General features: G+C 48.9%; 1 long non-coding RNA gene across 4 annotated transcripts in view; it reads right to left on the bottom strand.

Moving 5' to 3' along the window:
• Positions 1-24,145, bottom strand: part of LOC123383571 — a 182,717-nt gene extending 158,572 nt beyond the window's left edge. For 3 of the 4 annotated variants that reach the window (XR_006593392.1, XR_006593391.1, XR_006593389.1), the window contains exons 1-3: positions 23,556-24,145; positions 13,123-13,316; positions 1,398-1,591 (exon numbers count right to left, since the gene is read on the bottom strand). This is a non-coding gene — a long non-coding RNA (uncharacterized LOC123383571). Of the gene's footprint in view, positions 1-1,397; positions 1,592-11,828; positions 12,419-13,122; positions 13,317-23,555 lie in introns of those variants that run through there. The other variant, XR_006593390.1, reaches the window with a different exon arrangement.
• Positions 24,146-26,299: the final 2,154 nt, after the last annotated feature.

Here is a 26,299-nt window from a genome sequence, read left to right as displayed (position 1 = left end):
AGAAACCCGGAGCACCAGGGAGGTGGGGGGGTGCTCATGGAAGGGGAAGACAGAGAGGGGCAGGGGGGAAGGCCACGTGCGACCTCGTCACTAGGGTCCCTACCTTGGCAGCACCGCGACTGAGGCAGGTCCTGGAGGGAGGCTGTGGGTCTCAGCTGCTCCACCTTTAGGCTTCTCCCAGATGGTCTTTCCGGGGCGCCGGGGGGGCATCGCATCGTGCTCTGCTCCAGCCAGTGCTGGCACTCCACCAGCGCGGCCAAAGACAGAGGCGCCTGGGAAGCGCGTCCCGCGCCCTGATCTCTGGCTCCAGGAGCAGCAGGAGCAGCAGGGCCGCCACCCTCCGAGGCTGGAGGCTTATGGCTCCCAGTCTTCTCCACGCGGGCTCCGCCCACGCTCCCGCGAGCGCCCCGTGAGCACTACCGCTACCCCTACCGCCAATGCCATGGCTACCGAGTCGCAGGCGCCAGGCAGCAGCATGTCCCCGGTCGGGGGCTGAGGTGGGCGTCAGTCCCTGGCTGGCCCAGACACTTGGGGGCTTGGGGCGGCAGGCGGTCTGGGAGCCAACTCACAGCACCGCCGCAGCCTCAGCTGTGTCCCTCACCGGGCTCTGGCCCTGGCCCACGCGCATGCGCGCACTCGTGCGCGCGCTCCCGCACATCTGCTTGGGCCCAGGATCCAGGCCGCCCCATCCCCCCACCCCCACCCCCACCCCCACCCCCCCGCAGGGGGCACAGCTCCTGGGCGCCAAGGTCTGCACCACCGCACCTCCCTGTGCCCACCAGATGCTCTGACCGACTGCCCGCCAGCCTGACAGCCGGGAGCCAGGCAGAGGGCTCCAGAGACCAGGCCAGTGGGACAGGGACTGGCAGGTGTCTCCTCCCAAGGTGGACACCTCCCTGTCACCCCTCAAGAGACCCAGGAAGCTTTTGCAAAGCTGGTTTCCCAGGGAGGTGGCTGTACATGAACCCAGTGCTCCTCAAATAATAATACTCAAATACTCAATAATGCTAAAGTAACACCGTCAAGTTAATTACAAAGCGAATGAATGGCTGTGACCGGGGCCAGCACCTGCCCTGGGGAACGTTCTGTTAATATTTGTTCATGTTTCCTTACTATGGAGAGAGAGGGAGTGAGATGGCAGGAGGGCCACCTGATACATATCTGCACCTTCCCTTTACCCACCTCCTCATTTCCCAACTCAAACCACATTCTTTCCCCTGAGGCTAACATCTATATCCAACTCTGTTTCCATTTTCCCCTCCATCTGCTAAGCTTTTCTGCACCAAGGTCCTCTAGGTTAAGGTCTAAGAGGTTTACACTCCACAAAGAGGCAGTTAAAATACATGAGCTAGGAGGTACTCAAAATGGTTTGCCCAGGTCTGGCACTTAACTCTTACCTGAGGGAACAGTCAGCATCCTGTTCTCAGACATCAATCACCTGAGCCTCTTCATGTATGGTGGGTATTCAAATGGCAAAGGAAGAGAGGAGGGAAACAAGCAGAGATCATGTGGTACTTTCAGGAACCTGCCGCATCCAGGTTAGTCGCTGACTAGACTGCCAAGTCTTCATCCCCTCAGAGCCACTGTGCATCTGTTAAGAAATCAACACGCCAGAGGGCCTGCTTAGAGCCAAGTTCACAATCTGTTGATCCAGCCAACACAAAGAGTTAAGGTTCAAGTGGGGGACTTTCCCATGGCCTCCCACAACACTAAGGCACTTCTCCTTTTACAAGTGAATCAACTGTATTCAATGAGAGCTTCAGTAATTTCCTCAAAGACTCCCAGCCAAGGCACACAAAGTGGAGATTCTACAACACATGGTCATGTCATCATCTGCTAACATCCATATGTTCATTTCCCCTCAAAATCCATATGTTGGAATCCTGATGCCTGATGTGATGGTATTAGCGGGTGGGCCTCTGGAAGTTGATTAGACCATAAGGTCCTCACGAATGGGATTAGTGCTCTTGTAAAAGAGACGCCACAGACACCCCTTGCTCCTTCTACCAAGTGAGGACACAGCCCTAAGGTGTTTGGCTATGAATCAAGAAGATGGCCCTCATAGGACTCAACCATGCTGGGGCCTTGATCTTAGACTTCCTGGCCCTCAGAGCCATAAGAAAGAAATTTCTGTGTTCGATTTTGTTAGAGCAGGCCGAGCGGACTGAGACACCACCCAAACAGATGTTGACAAGTTTAACTAGATGAGATAAAGAATGCTAATGTGAAATAGAATTACAATAAATACATTGACCTCAATTTCAGGGTTTTTTTTTTAACGTTTTATTTTTGAGAGAGACAGACAGATGGACAGAGCACGAACAGGGGAGGGGCAGAGAGAGAGGGAGACACAGAATCTGAAGCATGCTCCAGGCCCAGCACAGTACCCAACTCGGTTGCTCCAACACACAAACCGCAAGATCACCACCTGAGCCAAGGTCAAACACTCAACGGACTGAACCACCTAGGTACCCCATTTACAGTTTGAAAAATATATACATTACATTACACATCTCCACAACTGTTGTGAGGATTTGTGGGTTACCAGGAGCCCTTGTCAAAAGATTTTAATGCCACTGAAAACTCAATGTGACTCTCTTGGCTTATCTTATCTGCATATGACAAGGTCCACAGGAGGGTTCTGATAGAGCCAGTCAGATCACGCCTATAGAACAGAGTGTCCTGAATGTTCAAGTAAGACATAATGGGAAGACATAGGAGGCAAGCCAAAGGCTTCATGACAAAATATACTTACCACTGAACTCATTCTTTCTTAGTAGTGTACCAACAACCCAGCCCACTTAACAGAAAGCAGCTCTAGAATCAATCTTTGGCAACAGGATCATAGGAGAGTACACCACAAATACCACACAAATGGACAGCAAAATGATCTCGCAGATCTCACGAAGATGCACTACCCCATGAAGCCTATGAAAGGGACAAAGATTCTGGCAGTTCAGCCATAATAATGACCCAATCCATGCTGAAAGGAGAATGGTAGCAAGAAAAAAGACCGAGAGAAGCTAAAAGAGGGCAATGAAGCTAGAGGGTTCGTTACTAGAGCAATTAATTATGTAAATATATATACATATACATACGTATATGTATATGTATATATATGGAAAAGTAAGACAGTACCTAGAGGCGCAATCAAGACATAGGCAAATCAGACCCCAGAAGTGCTCTGCTGATGACCATAAAATTGCCCAGATGCTTCTAGTGTCTTCAGAATAGTTGTTTGGCTTTGTTTTCAAGACATGGCTTTGTTCCCTCCAAAGGCTGATTTGGATTGCACAAATCTCATCCAAGGTGCAGTCGTGGAGGAACTCAAGGGAAGAATGAGGTGTGCCTGGAACCCTGTTCACCTCCTGCTGTCAACTCTCAGCTGGGCCTAAAGGGGAAGGTGGGATGGTATCCTTTGGACCTGCCCTTGCCTCAATCCTGGGATCCTTGTGCACCTCCCCCAAGAGGCTACGAGGGGCACCGTGGTCCTGCTCTCGGAACCCACAGCGTAGAAGCAGGAACCCAGATGTTCAGTGCGTGGAGATTTTGCAGGCAGGTGTCATCCTGAATGCCCAGGGCTTCCTGACTTTTGGTCACCCTTCCCCCAACAGTGGCCTAAAGCCTGTCGTGCCCAGGCCTGTGGGGGAAGGGTCGGGGGGCAGGTGGCCATGAATGCTGAGCTCCCCAGGATCTGATCAAACAGGGAGAAAAATGAGTGCTTCTCTTGCTGGTGCAAAGTTTTCCCTCATCTTCCCCTCACGCTGACACAGCCTTTCCTGTGTTGGCCTGTGTGAAAGACAATTTCAAGGTGGAGCCAGGCAAACCTAGATGAGCAGAGTACCTGTGCCTGCCCAAATGGAGCTGGTGGCCATGTGCAGATACACCTGTGCTGGCACAGACTGTCTTCTCCCTCAGGCCGCGGTGCCGTTGGCCTGTGCATGTTCTTCCCACCTGAGTTTTCGTTTGCGAGATTACCTCCACTAAGCACACTCCACCTATCTGCAAAGGGCTCCTTATCCGCTTGGTGAACTCACACTTCTCGGACTTTGAGGTCCTCTTCTGCTGTGCTGGCTTGCCATCTATGTAAGAGCCTCCAGGCCTTCAAATCTAGAGGCTGCACGGAATCCTTGCTTCTATAAATTATTATGATGGTTTTTGACTATTGCTGGAAGTGTCTCATCTGCTGCTCCCACAAAAGGAAGGTTTGGGCCCGCCGAAAAGCGGAGTGGGACAGGGGCTCTCATGCTCAGCTTCTGTTCCTCCCACAGGAACATCCTCTGTAATTCCATACACCACAACATACCCTGATTCTGGGGATTCTTTCCTTTTCAACTGTGTCTCCCCAAGACTAAGCCCAGCTCTCTCCACAGCAGTCAAATACGTGTCTTGTGGTTCTGGAGAGTCAGAAGCACAGAAATTTCCCAAGAGAAAAGGAAGAGCATGCCATGTGGGGTCAAGGAGTCACCCTGCAGAATCTGGACCTAGATTTCCCAGGTCATTCTAGGTTGATATTTGAGGTCAAAGTGGATGACAAGAAAATCCAAGAAGATCTTCGGTCTAGGTCATTCCTACATGTAAGAAATTGTGCTATGAAATCATCAACCATGTGACAAGTCACAGGTCAGTCACACCTGGCTGGCTCCATTGGTAGAGCATGGGAATCTTGATCTTGGGGTCAGTGAGTTCAAGCCCCACACTGGGCATGGAGCTAACTGAAAAAAAGTAAATTCACAGATCATCCTTCACAGGGGGGAAGTGGATTGTGAGTGCCAGTTCCGGAACATAGACAAAACTGAGTTAGATTCTGGAAATGCCCAGGTAGGATAAGCTGCTGAGGCCGATGCCCGAGTGTCACCCGCCTTAATCAGCTTAGGCTACCTTCACAGAATACCACAGAACACCATGTCTGGGTTTACCAGACATCTGTTTGTCACAATTCTGGAGGCTGGAAATCTAACATCAGAATGGGAAGTTCTCACCAATTCAGGTGTCAGTGAGAGCTCTGTTCCCATCCTCACACAGGGCCCTCTTTGCCCTGTGGTGTCACGTGTCCTTTTCTGGGTGCTTGTGCACGGGTGGGAGGTGGGGAGCTCAAGCTCACTGTTTTGGGGACATTAAACCTATTGGATCAAGGGCCCCATGCCCCTAACTTCATTTAACCTTATATCTTCTGTAAAGGCCTTTCTGCAAAGTCAGTCACATTAGAGTTACATTAGGCATTAGAGTTCAATGTGTGACTTTTTTTTTAAATTTTTTTTTTTAATGTTTATTTATTTTTGAGACAGAGAGAGCATGAACAGGGGAGGGGCAGAGAGAGAGGGAGACACAGAATCTGAAACGGGCTCCAGGCTCTGAGCTGTCAGCACAGAGCCCGACGCGGGGCTCGAACTCACGGACCATGAGATCATGACCTGAGCCAAAGTCGGCCGCTCAACCGACTGAGCCACCCAGGCGCCCCAATGTGTGACTTTTTAACAGGACACAGTCAATCCACACACACTCCTCCAGCCCTGTCCCCCCATGAAATCTGCTTGCAGCACACAGCTCTTATCCCTGAGAACCTTCAAGGCACTGGATCCTCAGATTCCTCCCACCACAGGGTTCCTCCTTCTCTCTCCCCAATTCAAATGCCTCAACACTGGCACGTGCACGGTCTTTCTTTCCCTTTTCCCTTTCATTCAGTTATGTTCTGGGAAATGTATACATGGCATACTGAAATAGTTTGAAAAATGACAAGCTCTGCTCATAATTTCTGCAGCAGCAAGCACAGAGCTGAATGTATTGCTTCCTTCAGGAAGGGCAAGCCCTGTCAGTCACTCACGGTCTCTCTGAACTGGCCACACTGCTGATCTTATGTAGAATTTTTGGGAAGTGTGGAGTTCTGGAAACGGTGGATGTCGGGGACATACATGAGTTGGTGTCAGCTGCTGACAGGTTGGCTCTCAAAAGCAGTAGACTGACGGGTGGTAATGTGCTGATTTAAGGAATGAGGAGATTGCATTGATTGACATGCTTTAGAGGTGTGTTCACTGATGGGGGTAGTAGCTATGGTAGACTAGAGCTTCCCACAAATGTCCACATGCTCACCCCATGAGTTTGGGAATACGTTACTTTACACGGTGATAGAGACTTTGTAGCTGTGATAAGATGAAGGAATTTGAGCTGGGGAGATTAGCCTGGAGGGGCCAATGTAATCACAAGGGTCCATGTCAGTGAAAGAGGGAGAGTCAGTGTCAAGATCATGTGATGTGAGAGTAACTGATCAGACATGGCCGGCTTTGGCTTTGGAGATGTCACGGGCTCCAAGAGAAAAAGGTGGGCATCCTCTAAAGGCTGGAAGGGACAACAAACAGATTCTTCCATGGAGTCCAGAGAAAGAAATTCAGTCCTGCTGCCATGTTGACTTTAGTGCCGGGAGACTCACTGTGGACTTTTCGTGTCCAGAGCGTAACAATTAGTTGGTGTGGTTTTAAGCAAGTGAGTTTGTGGGAATCTGTTACAATAGTAGGAGGCTCCTAGAGTGGTGATTGACGGATACAGATGATTGAAAACACGCTCTAATGCCTGTTCGGTACCATGGCTTTAGAATAATTGCTCTATTCCGAGAAATGTGAACTTTAAAAGTTTTCAAGTTTCATTGTAAATAATTTAAATAATACTGAAGGTTGAATCAACCATCCACACTAAGGATTCTATGCCCTGACCCTATGCTCTGGGCAGTATCAATGTCTGAGTTGTATTGTGCACGGGTGTGTGTTTGGGAGAGGGTCGGGGAGCGATTGGCACTGGGTTTAGAATGTTCTCCACAAGGAAGTCTATGAAAAATGTAGGTCTCGTCCCAACTGCAGTATTCTGAATTGAATTCACTGAGCGGTGGAGTCAGGCACTGGGTTCCAGGACAGAAAAGAGAGACAAGGTGGCCAGCTCCCAAGATGCACAGGGCGTGTTGTGGCAATGTGTTGGGAACCATATATTTATGTTACAGCTCTCTGGGTCTGGTTGAAAGAAAACATATATCCAAACAAACCTTCTTTATGGACTTGGTGGATTATATCAACCACGAAACATTTCAGAAAATTTGCACACTCTCACTCCATATATCTGCTTACTCTCATCTAAATTCGATCACATCACCCTATATTCCCAGATACTTTTTCACTTACTGGGAGTGCATGATATGCTCTAGAGACACCACAGTGACTCTACAACAGTACTAGTAGACCTTATAAATGATTTCAGTCCTGTTAACATATGTATGCCGTTGTACATAATGTGCTTCATTTCTGTACATGAATCACAAAGTATCAGAGCGAGAAATTAAGAAAATAATTTTAAAATCACTCCAAAAGAAGAAAATTCTTGACAACAAATCACCCTACAGGCACCTGGGTGTCACAGTCAGTGAAGCATCTGACTTTCGCTCAGGTCGTGACCTCATGATTTGTGTTGTGAGACTTCTGTTGGGCTCTGTGCTGACAGCTCAAAGTCTGGAGCCTGCTTCAGATTCTGTGTCTCCCTTTCTCTCAGCTCTTCTCCACTCATACACGTGCTCTCTCTCTCTCTTTCTGTGTGTGTATGTGTGTGTGTTTCCATGTATCTCTCTGTGTCAAGAATAAATAAACATAAAAAACTTAAAAAGAAAAGAATGAATTTAACCAAGAAGATGAAAGATCTCTTTACTGAAAACCAGAAATCAGTGGAGAAAGAATTTGAACAGACAGAAATAAGCAGAAAGACATTCTATGCTAGTGGATCCCAAGAATTAAGATTGTCAAAATGTCCACACTACTTAAAGCCACCTACACATTCCCTAGGTGCAATCCTTTACAAAGTTGAAGCACTTTCCCAAAAATAGAATAATCCTTCAAGGTGGACAGAAGCACAAAAGGCTCTGAATACCAAAGTCATTAAGAGAACGAGGACCACATCTGGAAGCATCATGCTTTCTGATTTGAAACTAGATCTCAAAGCTACAATAACCCAAGTAGTACATTCTTGGGGTAAAAGCAGACACACAGGTCATTGGAACAGAACTGAAGTCCCAGGAAGAAACCCACACATATGTAACCAATTAATTCACAACAAAAGAACCAAGAATATAACCTGAGGCAAAGGCAGTCTTCCTCAATGGTGGTGCCCAGAATCACTGAGCACAGAAAAACAACAGGCGCGGAAAAACAACTTGACACCTATTTAGCATCACACACAGAAACGAAGTTGAAATGTACTACAGACTTGAGACCTGAAACCATAAATACCTGGATAAGAACTTGGACAGAAGGTGTGGGAAATCGCACAACGATCTCCTGAAGTTGGGAGATTATAGGGCACGCTTGGCAGAGCAGATCACTGCTCTCTGGCCTTCCTGCAAACAGCCAGCAGCAGCTCACTTACCTAGTTGGTGTGTATCTGGGGGGCAGGCGAGACTTGGCTGATCTAGTGCGTGTGTATCTAGGGGTTGGGTTCTGCATGGGCTCACCAAGTCCTTGGACCGTGTTGTCACGTGGAATATTTTATCCTGTCTAGATATGGTTCGCACCATGTCTTCAATACGTTCTTTCTAGCATGTGGCCCGCTGGTGTGTTGCACATCGTTTGTAGGCTTAATGACTACGGGAGCCTGAGAGCAGCTCGCAGAGACGTCCCTTAAACTCCCTCTCACCTCTCTTGACTTGCATGGAGTGTGAAGCAATCCTTTCTGCTGTCCTTGGCTTTGCTGGACAGAGCCAAATGCCAAACCCATGAGAATGTTTGGATCACAGTCTTGACTTGAGTTTTGGGATTTGACACCAGAAGCCAAAGCTACAAAGGAAAACTAAACAAGTGGGACTACATGAAACTAAAAACAAAAAACAAGTTCTGCACAGCAACAATATCTTCCACAGAATGGAAAGGCAACATTGTTAATGGGAGAAAATACTTGCAAACTATATACATGGTCAAGGGTTAAAACACAAAAGATATCAAGAACTCCTACAGAGCGACAATGCAAAACCAAAGAGCAATGATAGAACTGGCAGAGTCCTGAAGAGGCATTCTTCCAATGAAGACATACAGATGGCCACCACATACATGAAGAGAAGTTCCATGTCACTCCACATTAGGGAAATGAAAGTCCAAAGCCAAAGAGATATCACCTGAAACCTGTCTGAATGGTCTTATCAAAAAGACAAGAAAACACAAGCATCGGGTACAATGTGGAAGAAAGGGAATCATTGGGCCCTGTTGGTGGCATTGGAACTTGGTGCAGAGGCAGTCGCAAACAATGTAAAGTTTCCTCACACAATTCAGAGGAGAACATCCATATCATCCAGCAACTTCCCTCAATTACCCCCCTAGGTACTACTCTGAACATGAAATCACTAACTCCCGAAAATACCTTCACACCTGTTATTATGCCACAGTGTTTATAATAGCCTGGAGGGCATTTTGCCAAGTGAAAAAATTCACACAGAGAAAAACACATACAGAATGCTTGCACATATATGGGGAATCTGACTCAAAAACTAAGGAAACAAAAAACAAAAATCCTCAAAACAGAATGAAACAAGCCCATCCATACATAAAGATGATTGCAACGGAGGGGGGGGGGTGCAGGAAGGAGGGAAATAGGTAAAGGTCAAGACACATCATCGAATAAAAAAAGACCATGTCAACAGGGAAAGGGAGAGTAAAGGTGACTCAGTATCTCAAATTCTAGCTTCCTCTATTTCAGAGACATTAGTTCAGTCCATTCCATTCACTAGACCTACGTGAATAGTAACCAATTACAAGGACTTGGCAGTTCTTTACCAGGACTTGAGTTCTTTAATTAGGATTTCGTATCCAACAGGACAGAGTGCTTAGATTACTAGGTAACTTAGATTTTCCATTACATTTATGGTTACTTGAAGTACCATGATGTCACTAAAACTCCTTAGATCTAAGTGGACGCTTTCATTACCCTCAACATATGTACATACCACTAAAAGAGTACAATGAAGTTAAGGTGCATTGTCCATCACACAAAAGTGATTGTTTTTTCCTTGTTGTAGCGAGCGTTTGGTGACAAAAAGGTTCCGGGAATCGAGCTCCTTATCAAATTCCATGCGATGGGTTATGCAGAATATAGTAATCATGGTAATCAAGAAAATAATGATCTTCAAGACAATCATAATCTCCAGAATTGCTGACAGAGACAACTCACCCCCCGGGGACAAAACAGATGCTTAGGAGCCTCAGCTGCTCAAAGTGGCCGACACCACACCATCTTACTGAAAATATAAAGTACCAGTCAGCTTGATATGTAAGTTTGGGAAAGCCTCAGTTCTCAGACTTTTGCTTTTGGTGAGGTCACGGTGCTGCCTGCAGGAAGTTTTCATCCGGTGTAACAGCATTGGGACACACTATTGAAATGAGAATTTCCTATGCAACAAAACTGTTTCTTTGGAAAGAACTGGGACCCTGCCGTGGTCCGGACTAAATACAAGACATGGTACCGCAGACAATTACACACATGCACGAACACAAACGCCAACAACCTGACAGAGGTGGAACCCATGCAATGAAAGAGCGTTTGCTCAAGACCTCATTTCCAAAGGAGGCTGAGAGAGGAGCACTGCCTGCTCCAGTACACACGCACTGGTTTCTAGGGACCCGGTGGGCTCCGAGTCACTGCTCCCTCGTGCTGCCTGGGGAGTCCCGGAGGAGATGTGATTGCCAAGGACTGAAACTCTTGAGACACGGAACGAATGCAAGACAGGAGGCGCTCCATGGAAACGGGAAGCACCACGCCCCACGGATAGGAACAACAAAACCCACAAGTCTGCCTTGGACAAGGAGCTTTTCCATCCACCTTCCTCGCCAGAGTGCGAAGAAGACGTTCCCACCCAACATGTCCCAAAAGGATGACTTTGGACGCCATCCACAACACCCAGTTCTCTTCAGCACGCATCTCCAAGGAGGAAAGAGTCTGCACCACCCTCTAAAACACAGAAGCGCCACTTATTCCTGCCTCCCTGGCTCCGAGTTCATTGCTGGAATGCACACGGCCTTCAGAAACGAAGAGCTCAACAGGGAGTTGCACTTGCCCTAATCCAGACTCCTACCCCCTAGTCCCATTGACTCCCACGATGATAGAGGACCCCCCTTTCACCACAAGCGGGGTGAGATCTCCCCCTCCCCATCAGAGGGTGCAACTCTGCCACCAGGGGCAGGGCAGGGCGGGGCGCGGTGAGGCTTCGCAGGGCAGGAGAGCAGGTGTGGAGGGGGGAGGCAGGAGGCCTGTGTTCACCTGCTGCTTCCACTCTCAATCCCTTCAACACCATCCCCTGCTGGCCTCCAGCAACTCAGGCCCACCACCCTGACTCTCCCTGGAATGTTTCTCTGGAATCTCAGGTCCCTTGTACTTCATTTTCCCAGGCAGGAATGATTCCTCCTGGTCATGGCTGCCACTTCCCTGGCCCTGCCTTGACACTTTCCCACAACCGCAGGTCCACGCTTTCCTTCCTTCCTTCATTAGTTCGTTCTTTCCTTCGTAGGATCCCACCTCTACCCGCCAACCACCAACCCAGTCAGACCTCCATGGGCACTCAGGGTGCCCCCCTTCTCGACCTGAGACACTCCCCACCGCCTGGGCCTAATCCCCTACTCGATCTGGGGCCCTCCTCCTCCAGGGAACCGGGGTCCAACCCAGAAAGCCCACTCCTGAGGCCTCCAGACCGCAGCCGCAAAAGAGCCCAAGAAGAAACCCGGAGCACCAGGGAGGTGGGGGGGTGCTCATGGAAGGGGAAGACAGAGAGGGGCAGGGGGGAAGGCCACGTGCGACCTCGTCACTAGGGTCCCTACCTTGGCAGCACCGCGACTGAGGCAGGTCCTGGAGGGAGGCTGTGGGTCTCAGCTGCTCCACCTTTAGGCTTCTCCCAGATGGTCTTTCCGGGGCGCCGGGGGGGCATCGCATCGTGCTCTGCTCCAGCCAGTGCTGGCACTCCACCAGCGCGGCCAAAGACAGAGGCGCCTGGGAAGCGCGTCCCGCGCCCTGATCTCTGGCTCCAGGAGCAGCAGGAGCAGCAGGGCCGCCACCCTCCGAGGCTGGAGGCTTATGGCTCCCAGTCTTCTCCACGCGGGCTCCGCCCACGCTCCCGCGAGCGCCCCGTGAGCACTACCGCTACCCCTACCGCCAATGCCATGGCTACCGAGTCGCAGGCGCCAGGCAGCAGCATGTCCCCGGTCGGGGGCTGAGGTGGGCGTCAGTCCCTGGCTGGCCCAGACACTTGGGGGCTTGGGGCGGCAGGCGGTCTGGGAGCCAACTCACAGCACCGCCGCAGCCTCAGCTGTGTCCCTCACCGGGCTCTGGCCCTGGCCCACGCGCATGCGCGCACTCGTGCGCGCGCTCCCGCACATCTGCTTGGGCCCAGGATCCAGGCCGCCCCATCCCCCCACCCCCACCCCCACCCCCACCCCCCCGCAGGGGGCACAGCTCCTGGGCGCCAAGGTCTGCACCACCGCACCTCCCTGTGCCCACCAGATGCTCTGACCGACTGCCCGCCAGCCTGACAGCCGGGAGCCAGGCAGAGGGCTCCAGAGACCAGGCCAGTGGGACAGGGACTGGCAGGTGTCTCCTCCCAAGGTGGACACCTCCCTGTCACCCCTCAAGAGACCCAGGAAGCTTTTGCAAAGCTGGTTTCCCAGGGAGGTGGCTGTACATGAACCCAGTGCTCCTCAAATAATAATACTCAAATACTCAATAATGCTAAAGTAACACCGTCAAGTTAATTACAAAGCGAATGAATGGCTGTGACCGGGGCCAGCACCTGCCCTGGGGAACGTTCTGTTAATATTTGTTCATGTTTCCTTACTATGGAGAGAGAGGGAGTGAGATGGCAGGAGGGCCACCTGATACATATCTGCACCTTCCCTTTACCCACCTCCTCATTTCCCAACTCAAACCACATTCTTTCCCCTGAGGCTAACATCTATATCCAACTCTGTTTCCATTTTCCCCTCCATCTGCTAAGCTTTTCTGCACCAAGGTCCTCTAGGTTAAGGTCTAAGAGGTTTACACTCCACAAAGAGGCAGTTAAAATACATGAGCTAGGAGGTACTCAAAATGGTTTGCCCAGGTCTGGCACTTAACTCTTACCTGAGGGAACAGTCAGCATCCTGTTCTCAGACATCAATCACCTGAGCCTCTTCATGTATGGTGGGTATTCAAATGGCAAAGGAAGAGAGGAGGGAAACAAGCAGAGATCATGTGGTACTTTCAGGAACCTGCCGCATCCAGGTTAGTCGCTGACTAGACTGCCAAGTCTTCATCCCCTCAGAGCCACTGTGCATCTGTTAAGAAATCAACACGCCAGAGGGCCTGCTTAGAGCCAAGTTCACAATCTGTTGATCCAGCCAACACAAAGAGTTAAGGTTCAAGTGGGGGACTTTCCCATGGCCTCCCACAACACTAAGGCACTTCTCCTTTTACAAGTGAATCAACTGTATTCAATGAGAGCTTCAGTAATTTCCTCAAAGACTCCCAGCCAAGGCACACAAAGTGGAGATTCTACAACACATGGTCATGTCATCATCTGCTAACATCCATATGTTCATTTCCCCTCAAAATCCATATGTTGGAATCCTGATGCCTGATGTGATGGTATTAGCGGGTGGGCCTCTGGAAGTTGATTAGACCATAAGGTCCTCACGAATGGGATTAGTGCTCTTGTAAAAGAGACGCCACAGACACCCCTTGCTCCTTCTACCAAGTGAGGACACAGCCCTAAGGTGTTTGGCTATGAATCAAGAAGATGGCCCTCATAGGACTCAACCATGCTGGGGCCTTGATCTTAGACTTCCTGGCCCTCAGAGCCATAAGAAAGAAATTTCTGTGTTCGATTTTGTTAGAGCAGGCCGAGCGGACTGAGACACCACCCAAACAGATGTTGACAAGTTTAACTAGATGAGATAAAGAATGCTAATGTGAAATAGAATTACAATAAATACATTGACCTCAATTTCAGGGTTTTTTTTTTAACGTTTTATTTTTGAGAGAGACAGACAGATGGACAGAGCACGAACAGGGGAGGGGCAGAGAGAGAGGGAGACACAGAATCTGAAGCATGCTCCAGGCCCAGCACAGTACCCAACTCGGTTGCTCCAACACACAAACCGCAAGATCACCACCTGAGCCAAGGTCAAACACTCAACGGACTGAACCACCTAGGTACCCCATTTACAGTTTGAAAAATATATACATTACATTACACATCTCCACAACTGTTGTGAGGATTTGTGGGTTACCAGGAGCCCTTGTCAAAAGATTTTAATGCCACTGAAAACTCAATGTGACTCTCTTGGCTTATCTTATCTGCATATGACAAGGTCCACAGGAGGGTTCTGATAGAGCCAGTCAGATCACGCCTATAGAACAGAGTGTCCTGAATGTTCAAGTAAGACATAATGGGAAGACATAGGAGGCAAGCCAAAGGCTTCATGACAAAATATACTTACCACTGAACTCATTCTTTCTTAGTAGTGTACCAACAACCCAGCCCACTTAACAGAAAGCAGCTCTAGAATCAATCTTTGGCAACAGGATCATAGGAGAGTACACCACAAATACCACACAAATGGACAGCAAAATGATCTCGCAGATCTCACGAAGATGCACTACCCCATGAAGCCTATGAAAGGGACAAAGATTCTGGCAGTTCAGCCATAATAATGACCCAATCCATGCTGAAAGGAGAATGGTAGCAAGAAAAAAGACCGAGAGAAGCTAAAAGAGGGCAATGAAGCTAGAGGGTTCGTTACTAGAGCAATTAATTATGTAAATATATATACATATACATACGTATATGTATATGTATATATATGGAAAAGTAAGACAGTACCTAGAGGCGCAATCAAGACATAGGCAAATCAGACCCCAGAAGTGCTCTGCTGATGACCATAAAATTGCCCAGATGCTTCTAGTGTCTTCAGAATAGTTGTTTGGCTTTGTTTTCAAGACATGGCTTTGTTCCCTCCAAAGGCTGATTTGGATTGCACAAATCTCATCCAAGGTGCAGTCGTGGAGGAACTCAAGGGAAGAATGAGGTGTGCCTGGAACCCTGTTCACCTCCTGCTGTCAACTCTCAGCTGGGCCTAAAGGGGAAGGTGGGATGGTATCCTTTGGACCTGCCCTTGCCTCAATCCTGGGATCCTTGTGCACCTCCCCCAAGAGGCTACGAGGGGCACCGTGGTCCTGCTCTCGGAACCCACAGCGTAGAAGCAGGAACCCAGATGTTCAGTGCGTGGAGATTTTGCAGGCAGGTGTCATCCTGAATGCCCAGGGCTTCCTGACTTTTGGTCACCCTTCCCCCAACAGTGGCCTAAAGCCTGTCGTGCCCAGGCCTGTGGGGGAAGGGTCGGGGGGCAGGTGGCCATGAATGCTGAGCTCCCCAGGATCTGATCAAACAGGGAGAAAAATGAGTGCTTCTCTTGCTGGTGCAAAGTTTTCCCTCATCTTCCCCTCACGCTGACACAGCCTTTCCTGTGTTGGCCTGTGTGAAAGACAATTTCAAGGTGGAGCCAGGCAAACCTAGATGAGCAGAGTACCTGTGCCTGCCCAAATGGAGCTGGTGGCCATGTGCAGATACACCTGTGCTGGCACAGACTGTCTTCTCCCTCAGGCCGCGGTGCCGTTGGCCTGTGCATGTTCTTCCCACCTGAGTTTTCGTTTGCGAGATTACCTCCACTAAGCACACTCCACCTATCTGCAAAGGGCTCCTTATCCGCTTGGTGAACTCACACTTCTCGGACTTTGAGGTCCTCTTCTGCTGTGCTGGCTTGCCATCTATGTAAGAGCCTCCAGGCCTTCAAATCTAGAGGCTGCACGGAATCCTTGCTTCTATAAATTATTATGATGGTTTTTGACTATTGCTGGAAGTGTCTCATCTGCTGCTCCCACAAAAGGAAGGTTTGGGCCCGCCGAAAAGCGGAGTGGGACAGGGGCTCTCATGCTCAGCTTCTGTTCCTCCCACAGGAACATCCTCTGTAATTCCATACACCACAACATACCCTGATTCTGGGGATTCTTTCCTTTTCAACTGTGTCTCCCCAAGACTAAGCCCAGCTCTCTCCACAGCAGTCAAATACGTGTCTTGTGGTTCTGGAGAGTCAGAAGCACAGAAATTTCCCAAGAGAAAAGGAAGAGCATGCCATGTGGGGTCAAGGAGTCACCCTGCAGAATCTGGACCTAGATTTCCCAGGTCATTCTAGGTTGATATTTGAGGTCAAAGTGGATGACAAGAAAATCCAAGAAGATCTTCGGTCTAGGTCATTCCTACATGTAAGAAATTGTGCTATGAAATCATCAACCATGTGACAAGTCACAGGTCAGTCACACCTGGCTGGCTCCATTGGTAGAGCATGGGAATCTTGATCTTGGGGTCAGTGAGTTCAAGCCCCACACTGGGCATGGAGCTAACTGAAAAAAAGTAAATTCACAGATCATCCTTCACAGGGGGGAAGTGGATTGTGAGTGCCAGTTCCGGAACATAGACAAAACTGAGTTAGATTCTGGAAATGCCCAGGTAGGATAAGCTGCTGAGGCCGATGCCCGAGTGTCACCCGCCTTAATCAGCTTAGGCTACCTTCACAGAATACCACAGAACACCATGTCTGGGTTTACCAGACATCTGTTTGTCACAATTCTGGAGGCTGGAAATCTAACATCAGAATGGGAAGTTCTCACCAATTCAGGTGTCAGTGAGAGCTCTGTTCCCATCCTCACACAGGGCCCTCTTTGCCCTGTGGTGTCACGTGTCCTTTTCTGGGTGCTTGTGCACGGGTGGGAGGTGGGGAGCTCAAGCTCACTGTTTTGGGGACATTAAACCTATTGGATCAAGGGCCCCATGCCCCTAACTTCATTTAACCTTATATCTTCTGTAAAGGCCTTTCTGCAAAGTCAGTCACATTAGAGTTACATTAGGCATTAGAGTTCAATGTGTGACTTTTTTTTTTAATTTTTTTTTTTAATGTTTATTTATTTTTGAGACAGAGAGAGCATGAACAGGGGAGGGGCAGAGAGAGAGGGAGACACAGAATCTGAAACGGGCTCCAGGCTCTGAGCTGTCAGCACAGAGCCCGACGCGGGGCTCGAACTCACGGACCATGAGATCATGACCTGAGCCAAAGTCGGCCGCTCAACCGACTGAGCCACCCAGGCGCCCCAATGTGTGACTTTTTAACAGGACACAGTCAATCCACACACACTCCTCCAGCCCTGTCCCCCCATGAAATCTGCTTGCAGCACACAGCTCTTATCCCTGAGAACCTTCAAGGCACTGGATCCTCAGATTCCTCCCACCACAGGGTTCCTCCTTCTCTCTCCCCAATTCAAATGCCTCAACACTGGCACGTGCACGGTCTTTCTTTCCCTTTTCCCTTTCATTCAGTTATGTTCTGGGAAATGTATACATGGCATACTGAAATAGTTTGAAAAATGACAAGCTCTGCTCATAATTTCTGCAGCAGCAAGCACAGAGCTGAATGTATTGCTTCCTTCAGGAAGGGCAAGCCCTGTCAGTCACTCACGGTCTCTCTGAACTGGCCACACTGCTGATCTTATGTAGAATTTTTGGGAAGTGTGGAGTTCTGGAAACGGTGGATGTCGGGGACATACATGAGTTGGTGTCAGCTGCTGACAGGTTGGCTCTCAAAAGCAGTAGACTGACGGGTGGTAATGTGCTGATTTAAGGAATGAGGAGATTGCATTGATTGACATGCTTTAGAGGTGTGTTCACTGATGGGGGTAGTAGCTATGGTAGACTAGAGCTTCCCACAAATGTCCACATGCTCACCCCATGAGTTTGGGAATACGTTACTTTACACGGTGATAGAGACTTTGTAGCTGTGATAAGATGAAGGAATTTGAGCTGGGGAGATTAGCCTGGAGGGGCCAATGTAATCACAAGGGTCCATGTCAGTGAAAGAGGGAGAGTCAGTGTCAAGATCATGTGATGTGAGAGTAACTGATCAGACATGGCCGGCTTTGGCTTTGGAGATGTCACGGGCTCCAAGAGAAAAAGGTGGGCATCCTCTAAAGGCTGGAAGGGACAACAAACAGATTCTTCCATGGAGTCCAGAGAAAGAAATTCAGTCCTGCTGCCATGTTGACTTTAGTGCCGGGAGACTCACTGTGGACTTTTCGTGTCCAGAGCGTAACAATTAGTTGGTGTGGTTTTAAGCAAGTGAGTTTGTGGGAATCTGTTACAATAGTAGGAGGCTCCTAGAGTGGTGATTGACGGATACAGATGATTGAAAACACGCTCTAATGCCTGTTCGGTACCATGGCTTTAGAATAATTGCTCTATTCCGAGAAATGTGAACTTTAAAAGTTTTCAAGTTTCATTGTAAATAATTTAAATAATACTGAAGGTTGAATCAACCATCCACACTAAGGATTCTATGCCCTGACCCTATGCTCTGGGCAGTATCAATGTCTGAGTTGTATTGTGCACGGGTGTGTGTTTGGGAGAGGGTCGGGGAGCGATTGGCACTGGGTTTAGAATGTTCTCCACAAGGAAGTCTATGAAAAATGTAGGTCTCGTCCCAACTGCAGTATTCTGAATTGAATTCACTGAGCGGTGGAGTCAGGCACTGGGTTCCAGGACAGAAAAGAGAGACAAGGTGGCCAGCTCCCAAGATGCACAGGGCGTGTTGTGGCAATGTGTTGGGAACCATATATTTATGTTACAGCTCTCTGGGTCTGGTTGAAAGAAAACATATATCCAAACAAACCTTCTTTATGGACTTGGTGGATTATATCAACCACGAAACATTTCAGAAAATTTGCACACTCTCACTCCATATATCTGCTTACTCTCATCTAAATTCGATCACATCACCCTATATTCCCAGATACTTTTTCACTTACTGGGAGTGCATGATATGCTCTAGAGACACCACAGTGACTCTACAACAGTACTAGTAGACCTTATAAATGATTTCAGTCCTGTTAACATATGTATGCCGTTGTACATAATGTGCTTCATTTCTGTACATGAATCACAAAGTATCAGAGCGAGAAATTAAGAAAATAATTTTAAAATCACTCCAAAAGAAGAAAATTCTTGACAACAAATCACCCTACAGGCACCTGGGTGTCACAGTCAGTGAAGCATCTGACTTTCGCTCAGGTCGTGACCTCATGATTTGTGTTGTGAGACTTCTGTTGGGCTCTGTGCTGACAGCTCAAAGTCTGGAGCCTGCTTCAGATTCTGTGTCTCCCTTTCTCTCAGCTCTTCTCCACTCATACACGTGCTCTCTCTCTCTCTTTCTGTGTGTGTATGTGTGTGTGTTTCCATGTATCTCTCTGTGTCAAGAATAAATAAACATAAAAAACTTAAAAAGAAAAGAATGAATTTAACCAAGAAGATGAAAGATCTCTTTACTGAAAACCAGAAATCAGTGGAGAAAGAATTTGAACAGACAGAAATAAGCAGAAAGACATTCTATGCTAGTGGATCCCAAGAATTAAGATTGTCAAAATGTCCACACTACTTAAAGCCACCTACACATTCCCTAGGTGCAATCCTTTACAAAGTTGAAGCACTTTCCCAAAAATAGAATAATCCTTCAAGGTGGACAGAAGCACAAAAGGCTCTGAATACCAAAGTCATTAAGAGAACGAGGACCACATCTGGAAGCATCATGCTTTCTGATTTGAAACTAGATCTCAAAGCTACAATAACCCAAGTAGTACATTCTTGGGGTAAAAGCAGACACACAGGTCATTGGAACAGAACTGAAGTCCCAGGAAGAAACCCACACATATGTAACCAATTAATTCACAACAAAAGAACCAAGAATATAACCTGAGGCAAAGGCAGTCTTCCTCAATGGTGGTGCCCAGAATCACTGAGCACAGAAAAACAACAGGCGCGGAAAAACAACTTGACACCTATTTAGCATCACACACAGAAACGAAGTTGAAATGTACTACAGACTTGAGACCTGAAACCATAAATACCTGGATAAGAACTTGGACAGAAGGTGTGGGAAATCGCACAACGATCTCCTGAAGTTGGGAGATTATAGGGCACGCTTGGCAGAGCAGATCACTGCTCTCTGGCCTTCCTGCAAACAGCCAGCAGCAGCTCACTTACCTAGTTGGTGTGTATCTGGGGGGCAGGCGAGACTTGGCTGATCTAGTGCGTGTGTATCTAGGGGTTGGGTTCTGCATGGGCTCACCAAGTCCTTGGACCGTGTTGTCACGTGGAATATTTTATCCTGTCTAGATATGGTTCGCACCATGTCTTCAATACGTTCTTTCTAGCATGTGGCCCGCTGGTGTGTTGCACATCGTTTGTAGGCTTAATGACTACGGGAGCCTGAGAGCAGCTCGCAGAGACGTCCCTTAAACTCCCTCTCACCTCTCTTGACTTGCATGGAGTGTGAAGCAATCCTTTCTGCTGTCCTTGGCTTTGCTGGACAGAGCCAAATGCCAAACCCATGAGAATGTTTGGATCACAGTCTTGACTTGAGTTTTGGGATTTGACACCAGAAGCCAAAGCTACAAAGGAAAACTAAACAAGTGGGACTACATGAAACTAAAAACAAAAAACAAGTTCTGCACAGCAACAATATCTTCCACAGAATGGAAAGGCAACATTGTTAATGGGAGAAAATACTTGCAAACTATATACATGGTCAAGGGTTAAAACACAAAAGATATCAAGAACTCCTACAGAGCGACAATGCAAAACCAAAGAGCAATGATAGAACTGGCAGAGTCCTGAAGAGGCATTCTTCCAATGAAGACATACAGATGGCCACCACATACATGAAGAGAAGTTCCATGTCACTCCACATTAGGGAAATGAAAGTCCAAAGCCAAAGAGATATCACCTGAAACCTGTCTGAATGGTCTTATCAAAAAGACAAGAAAACACAAGCATCGGGTACAATGTGGAAGAAAGGGAATCATTGGGCCCTGTTGGTGGCATTGGAACTTGGTGCAGAGGCAGTCGCAAACAATGTAAAGTTTCCTCACACAATTCAGAGGAGAACATCCATATCATCCAGCAACTTCCCTCAATTACCCCCCTAGGTACTACTCTGAACATGAAATCACTAACTCCCGAAAATACCTTCACACCTGTTATTATGCCACAGTGTTTATAATAGCCTGGAGGGCATTTTGCCAAGTGAAAAAATTCACACAGAGAAAAACACATACAGAATGCTTGCACATATATGGGGAATCTGACTCAAAAACTAAGGAAACAAAAAACAAAAATCCTCAAAACAGAATGAAACAAGCCCATCCATACATAAAGATGATTGCAACGGAGGGGGGGGGGGTGCAGGAAGGAGGGAAATAGGTAAAGGTCAAGACACATCATCGAATAAAAAAAGACCATGTCAACAGGGAAAGGGAGAGTAAAGGTGACTCAGTATCTCAAATTCTAGCTTCCTCTATTTCAGAGACATTAGTTCAGTCCATTCCATTCACTAGACCTACGTGAATAGTAACCAATTACAAGGACTTGGCAGTTCTTTACCAGGACTTGAGTTCTTTAATTAGGATTTCGTATCCAACAGGACAGAGTGCTTAGATTACTAGGTAACTTAGATTTTCCATTACATTTATGGTTACTTGAAGTACCATGATGTCACTAAAACTCCTTAGATCTAAGTGGACGCTTTCATTACCCTCAACATATGTACATACCACTAAAAGAGTACAATGAAGTTAAGGTGCATTGTCCATCACACAAAAGTGATTGTTTTTTCCTTGTTGTAGCGAGCGTTTGGTGACAAAAAGGTTCCGGGAATCGAGCTCCTTATCAAATTCCATGCGATGGGTTATGCAGAATATAGTAATCATGGTAATCAAGAAAATAATGATCTTCAAGACAATCATAATCTCCAGAATTGCTGACAGAGACAACTCACCCCCCGGGGACAAAACAGATGCTTAGGAGCCTCAGCTGCTCAAAGTGGCCGACACCACACCATCTTACTGAAAATATAAAGTACCAGTCAGCTTGATATGTAAGTTTGGGAAAGCCTCAGTTCTCAGACTTTTGCTTTTGGTGAGGTCACGGTGCTGCCTGCAGGAAGTTTTCATCCGGTGTAACAGCATTGGGACACACTATTGAAATGAGAATTTCCTATGCAACAAAACTGTTTCTTTGGAAAGAACTGGGACCCTGCCGTGGTCCGGACTAAATACAAGACATGGTACCGCAGACAATTACACACATGCACGAACACAAACGCCAACAACCTGACAGAGGTGGAACCCATGCAATGAAAGAGCGTTTGCTCAAGACCTCATTTCCAAAGGAGGCTGAGAGAGGAGCACTGCCTGCTCCAGTACACACGCACTGGTTTCTAGGGACCCGGTGGGCTCCGAGTCACTGCTCCCTCGTGCTGCCTGGGGAGTCCCGGAGGAGATGTGATTGCCAAGGACTGAAACTCTTGAGACACGGAACGAATGCAAGACAGGAGGCGCTCCATGGAAACGGGAAGCACCACGCCCCACGGATAGGAACAACAAAACCCACAAGTCTGCCTTGGACAAGGAGCTTTTCCATCCACCTTCCTCGCCAGAGTGCGAAGAAGACGTTCCCACCCAACATGTCCCAAAAGGATGACTTTGGACGCCATCCACAACACCCAGTTCTCTTCAGCACGCATCTCCAAGGAGGAAAGAGTCTGCACCACCCTCTAAAACACAGAAGCGCCACTTATTCCTGCCTCCCTGGCTCCGAGTTCATTGCTGGAATGCACACGGCCTTCAGAAACGAAGAGCTCAACAGGGAGTTGCACTTGCCCTAATCCAGACTCCTACCCCCTAGTCCCATTGACTCCCACGATGATAGAGGACCCCCCTTTCACCACAAGCGGGGTGAGATCTCCCCCTCCCCATCAGAGGGTGCAACTCTGCCACCAGGGGCAGGGCAGGGCGGGGCGCGGTGAGGCTTCGCAGGGCAGGAGAGCAGGTGTGGAGGGGGGAGGCAGGAGGCCTGTGTTCACCTGCTGCTTCCACTCTCAATCCCTTCAACACCATCCCCTGCTGGCCTCCAGCAACTCAGGCCCACCACCCTGACTCTCCCTGGAATGTTTCTCTGGAATCTCAGGTCCCTTGTACTTCATTTTCCCAGGCAGGAATGATTCCTCCTGGTCATGGCTGCCACTTCCCTGGCCCTGCCTTGACACTTTCCCACAACCGCAGGTCCACGCTTTCCTTCCTTCCTTCATTAGTTCGTTCTTTCCTTCGTAGGATCCCACCTCTACCCGCCAACCACCAACCCAGTCAGACCTCCATGGGCACTCAGGGTGCCCCCCTTCTCGACCTGAGACACTCCCCACCGCCTGGGCCTAATCCCCTACTCGATCTGGGGCCCTCCTCCTCCAGGGAACCGGGGTCCAACCCAGAAAGCCCACTCCTGAGGCCTCCAGACCGCAGCCGCAAAAGAGCCCAAGAAGAAACCCGGAGCACCAGGGAGGTGGGGGGTGCTCATGGAAGGGGAAGACAGAGAGGGGCAGGGGGGGGAAGGCCACGTGCGACCTCGTCACTAGGGTCCCTACCTTGGCAGCACCGCGACTGAGGCAGGTCCTGGAGGGAGGCTGTGGGTCTCAGCTGCTCCACCTTTAGGCTTCTCCCAGATGGTCTTTCCGGGGCGCCGGGGGGGCATCGCATCGTGCTCTGCTCCAGCCAGTGCTGGCACTCCACCAGCGCGGCCAAAGACAGAGGCGCCTGGGAAGCGCGTCCCGCGCCCTGATCTCTGGCTCCAGGAGCAGCAGGAGCAGCAGGGCCGCCACCCTCCGAGGCTGGAGGCTTATGGCTCCCAGTCTTCTCCACGCGGGCTCCGCCCACGCTCCCGCGAGCGCCCCGTGAGCACTACCGCTACCCCTACCGCCAATGCCATGGCTACCGAGTCGCAGGCGCCAGGCAGCAGCATGTCCCCGGTCGGGGGCTGAGGTGGGCGTCAGTCCCTGGCTGGCCCAGACACTTGGGGGCTTGGGGCGGCAGGCGGTCTGGGAGCCAACTCACAGCACCGCCGCAGCCTCAGCTGTGTCCCTCACCGGGCTCTGGCCCTGGCCCACGCGCATGCGCGCACTCGTGCGCGCGCTCCCGCACATCTGCTTGGGCCCAGGATCCAGGCCGCCCCATCCCCCCACCCCCACCCCCACCCCCACCCCCCCGCAGGGGGCACAGCTCCTGGGCGCCAAGGTCTGCACCACCGCACCTCCCTGTGCCCACCAGATGCTCTGACCGACTGCCCGCCAGCCTGACAGCCGGGAGCCAGGCAGAGGGCTCCAGAGACCAGGCCAGTGGGACAGGGACTGGCAGGTGTCTCCTCCCAAGGTGGACACCTCCCTGTCACCCCTCAAGAGACCCAGGAAGCTTTTGCAAAGCTGGTTTCCCAGGGAGGTGGCTGTACATGAAACCAGTGCTCCTCAAATAATAATACTCAAATACTCAATAATGCTAAAGTAACACCGTCAAGTTAATTACAAAGCGAATGAATGGCTGTGACCGGGGCCAGCACCTGCCCTGGGGAACGTTCTGTTAATATTTGTTCATGTTTCCTTACTATGGAGAGAGAGGGAGTGAGATGGCAGGAGGGCCACCTGATACATATCTGCACCTTCCCTTTACCCACCTCCTCATTTCCCAACTCAAACCACATTCTTTCCCCTGAGGCTAACATCTATATCCAACTCTGTTTCCATTTTTCCCTCCATCTGCTAAGCTTTTCTGCACCAAGGTCCTCTAGGTTAAGGTCTAAGAGGTTTACACTCCACAAAGAGGCAGTTAAAATACATGAGCTAGGAGGTACTCAAAATGGTTTGCCCAGGTCTGGCACTTAACTCTTACCTGAGGGAACAGTCAGCATCCTGTTCTCAGACATCAATCACCTGAGCCTCTTCATGTATGGTGGGTATTCAAATGGCAAAGGAAGAGAGGAGGGAAACAAGCAGAGATCATGTGGTACTTTCAGGAACCTGCCGCATCCAGGTTAGTCGCTGACTAGACTGCCAAGTCTTCATCCCCTCAGAGCCACTGTGCATCTGTTAAGAAATCAACACGCCAGAGGGCCTGCTTAGAGCCAAGTTCACAATCTGTTGATCCAGCCAACACAAAGAGTTAAGGTTCAAGTGGGGGACTTTCCCATGGCCTCCCACAACACTAAGGCACTTCTCCTTTTACAAGTGAATCAACTGTATTCAATGAGAGCTTCAGTAATTTCCTCAAAGACTCCCAGCCAAGGCACACAAAGTGGAGATTCTACAACACATGGTCATGTCATCATCTGCTAACATCCATATGTTCATTTCCCCTCAAAATCCATATGTTGGAATCCTGATGCCTGATGTGATGGTATTAGCGGGTGGGGCCTCTGGAAGTTGATTAGACCATAAGGTCCTCACGAATGGGATTAGTGCTCTTGTAAAAGAGACGCCACAGACACCCCTTGCTCCTTCTACCAAGTGAGGACACAGCCCTAAGGTGTTTGGCTATGAATCAAGAAGATGGCCCTCATAGGACTCAACCATGCTGGGGCCTTGATCTTAGACTTCCTGGCCCTCAGAGCCATAAGAAAGAAATTTCTGTGTTCGATTTTTGTTAGAGCAGGCCGAGCGGACTGAGACACCACCCAAACAGATGTTGACAAGTTTAACTAGATGAGATAAAGAATGCTAATGTGAAATAGAATTACAATAAATACATTGACCTCAATTTCAGGGTTTTTTTTTTTAACGTTTTATTTTTGAGAGAGACAGACAGATGGACAGAGCACGAACAGGGGAGGGGCAGAGAGAGAGGGAGACACAGAATCTGAAGCATGCTCCAGGCCCAGCACAGTACCCAACTCGGTTGCTCCAACACACAAACCGCAAGATCACCACCTGAGCCAAGGTCAAACACTCAACGGACTGAACCACCTAGGTACCCCATTTACAGTTTGAAAATATATATACATTACATTACACATCTCCACAACTGTTGTGAGGATTTGTGGGTTACCAGGAGCCCTTGTCAAAAGATTTTAATGCCACTGAAAACTCAATGTGACTCTCTTGGCTTATCTTATCTGCATATGAACAAGGTCCACAGGAGGGTTCTGATAGAGCCAGTCAGATCACGCCTATAGAACAGAGTGTCCTGAATGTTCAAGTAAGACATAATGGGAAGACATAGGAGGCAAGCCAAAGGCTTCATGACAAAATATACTTACCACTGAACTCATTCTTTTTTAGTAGGTGTACCAACAACCCAGCCCACTTAACAGAAGCAGCTCTAGAATCAATCATTTGCAACAGGA

This window comes from Felis catus, assembly GCF_018350175.1.
Source record: "Felis catus isolate Fca126 chromosome A2 unlocalized genomic scaffold, F.catus_Fca126_mat1.0 chrA2_random_Un_scaffold_54, whole genome shotgun sequence".
NCBI classification, from domain to species: domain Eukaryota; kingdom Metazoa; phylum Chordata; class Mammalia; order Carnivora; family Felidae; genus Felis; species Felis catus.
This window is presented reverse-complemented; position numbering and strand designations above follow the sequence as displayed.